The sequence below is a fragment of the Pteronotus mesoamericanus genome, unplaced genomic scaffold (genome assembly GCF_021234165.1).
Source record: "Pteronotus mesoamericanus isolate MK-2021 breed Mesoamerican mustached bat unplaced genomic scaffold, CSHL_Meso_final contig_116, whole genome shotgun sequence".
NCBI classification, from domain to species: domain Eukaryota; kingdom Metazoa; phylum Chordata; class Mammalia; order Chiroptera; family Mormoopidae; genus Pteronotus; species Pteronotus mesoamericanus.
Genome location: NW_026555027.1, coordinates 41,263,452 through 41,266,951, shown reverse-complemented (window position 1 = coordinate 41,266,951; position 3,500 = coordinate 41,263,452).

Here is a 3,500-nt window from a genome sequence, read left to right as displayed (position 1 = left end):
TGGAGTCCAGAGTACACTCCCATTTCTGAAGACATTACATTTAACTAGCTTTACCGTAACTACCTACATCACAAAATGATAATCCTGAGACCACTGTCTGAAATATTTGTGTTTAAAGAACGTTCTCTAACTTATGCACTACGTGCACCCACAAACACCACCTAAAACTATGATATTTATAGAATAATTTAGTTTCTCTCTAGACCATAACTCTTAAGCATTCTGGATTCTTCATTGCTAGCAGTACCTATATTTGTTCTACTTAGGAAGGGAGGGAAAAATCTGCAAACTTGAATTTTTGTTATCATTTTGAGGGATTAGTAATTAATTGGAAATACTCAGCTGATACCCTCCAAATGACAGGTTTTTTTCTTTTCATTACCAGGAAATCAAATTCAAGGAGAGCTCTGGTTTAGGATTGTCACTCAGACAGCCATGAGTGGCCAGCGACACTCACAATTCAGATATTTTCTTTAGGAAACTGATTTTGAATTTTTCTTTTCTTTTTATTTTTATATTGTACATGCCTAAAGGGAACAAGCACAGCCCTCCTTGACCTCAGTTACGTCATGAGACCAAGAAGATGCACTTCTGTACTGAATTGTGTCTCCCCAAATGACTGAATTTTGGTGGGAGGGTTGTGTGGCATACTGTCTTACTTGCCTAAAACTCCCCATCTCTACCCCCAGCTCAGGTGGCAACCATCAAAACAGTGGCCCAGATTCCTGGGCCAGGTTGCTGGTGCCAGAGAAAGGAGCAACACGGATCTTGTTCTCAAAGAACTGTAGTTGTATAATTTGACCTGATGCCTCCCTGAGGGATTGATCAGCTTAGGTTCTTGTCTATGCCCTTTACCCCCAAACACTATGGAGTTTTCTCGGGGCTTAAAGGTGGTAGAAATTTAAAATCATGCAGCTCCTTTAGAAAACATTTGGCATTTCCTCAAATATTTACCTGTAACCCAACAGTTACACTCCTAAGTATACAGGGTCCACCAGAAGTAATGCCTGCCTGAGGGTGGTTGGTAGGGAATAATATGGGTGTAATAATTTATAGTTTTAATTTGAACACTTCACCTGAAATATCATATAGTGTGCCTGAGTGTAATATTGTTATGATACAGAATTACATGCACATGAATTTGTAATGAAAAAGGGGAGTTATTTGTGACGGACCCTGTATATTGGAAGGAAGGGAGAGAAGGAGGAAGGGAGGGAGGGAGGGAACAGGTATTCAAACAAAACCTGTACATGAACGTCTCCATCAGTACCATTCACAAAAGCATAAAGTAGAAACAACCCAAATGCCCATTAACTGATAAATGGATAAATAAAATGTGGCATATCCATATGATGGAATACTACTTAACCATAAAAAGAATGAAGTATTCATGCATGCTACAACATTGATTAACCTTAAAAATGTAGTGCTAAGTTAAAGAAACTAGATACAAAAGACCACATATTGTATTATTTTATTTGTATGAAATATACAAAGTAGGCAAGTCCTTGGAGAAAGAATGCAGATTCATGGTTTCCAGGGGATGGAGCAGGAGAGACTGGGAAGTGAGTGAACAACTGGGACAAGTTTCTTTTTAAGGTGAAAAAATGTTCTGGAAATAGATACTTACATAATATTGAAAATGTACTAAATGTCAATAAATTATACACTTTAAAAGCATTAAAATGGTGAATTTTATGTTTTATAAATTTTACCACAATTGTTTATTAGTTGTAAACTAATAAACAAATTCAGTAATGTTGCAAAATACAAAATAAATATACAAAAAGTCTGTGGTCTTTCTATACACACAACAAATTATAAGAAAAAAATTTTTTTAAATCCCGTTTACAATTACATCAAAAGAACAAAATACTTAGGAATAAATGTGACCAAGGAAATGAGGAAAGACCTGTATACTGAAAAGAAAGAAATTGAAGGAGATGAAAATAAATGCAAAGATATTATGTGCTTATAAATTAGAAAAATTAATAGTGTTAAAATGTCCATATTACCCAAAGCAATCTACAAATTCAATGAAATCTTTATCAAAATTCCAATAGAACATCTCATGTAATACATAGGGAACCACAAAAGACCCTGAATAACCAAAGCAATCTTGAGGAAAAAGAATGAAGTTGGAACAAAATCATTCTCCCTGATTTCCAATTCTATTAAAAAGCTATAACAATTAAAACAGTATGGTGTTTGGCATAAAAACATACACATAGATCAATGGAACTGAATAGACAGCCCAGAAATAAGCCATGCATATATGGTCAATTAATTTATGACAAAGAAACCAAGAATATAAAATGGGGGAAAATAGTTTCTTCACTAAATGGTGGTAGACAGCCTCATGCAAGAGAAAAAAATTGGACCACTATCCTACATCATACATAAAAATCAACTCAAAAAGAATTAAGATTTGAACATAATACCTGAAACAATAAAACTCCAAAAAAGAAAGATAGCACCTTAACATAGCTCTTGATTATTTTTTTAATCTGACACCAAAAGTAAAAGCAACAAAAGCAAAAATAAACAAGTGGGACTACATCAAACCAAGAAATTTCTGCACAGCATAGGAAACCATCAACAAAATAAAAAGGCAACCTACTGAATAAGAAAAAAAGTTTGTAAATCACATGTCTCATACATGGTTAATATCCAAAATATATTTTAAAAATGCATACAACTCAGCAAAAATAATAATAATAATAATTTGATTTTTTAAATGGGCAGAAATCTGAATAGATGTTTTTCTCTTTTAAAAAAATATTTTTTATTTATTTTTAGATGGGGAGGGGGGAGGGAGAAGGAGAGGGAGAGAAACATCAAAGTGTGGTTGCCTCTCACGTGCCCCCTGCTGGGGACCTGGCCCACAACCCAGGCATGTGCCCTGACTGGGAATCGAACCAGCAACCCTTCAGTTTGCAGGCTGGCACTCAATCCACTGAACCACGCCAGCCAGGGCTGAATAGACATTTTTCTAAAGACATAAAGATGGTCAACAGAAACACATGAAAAGATGCTCAATATCACTAATCATAAGGAAAATGCAAATCAAAATCACAATAAGATATCACCTCATGCTTGTTAGAATGGTTATTATCAAAAAGACAAGAAATAAAAAGTGTTGGTGAGGATATAGAGAAAAGAGAACCCTTGTGCATTCTTGGTAGGAATGTAAATTGGTGCAGCCACTATGAAAAACATCAAGGATGTTCCTTAAAAATTAAAAACATAATTATCATATGATCCAGCAATTTCACTTCTGGGTATTTATTTAAGAAAAACAAGTAATAACTCAAAAAGATATATACACCACTATGTTTACTGCAGCATTATGTACAATAACAAGGATGTGGTAATAACCCAAGTGTCCAACAATTAACGAAAGATGAAGAAATTGTGGCATACATACAATGGAATATTACTAAGCCATAAAAAAGAATAAAATCCTGTCATTTATGACAACATGGGTTGACCTCAAGGAC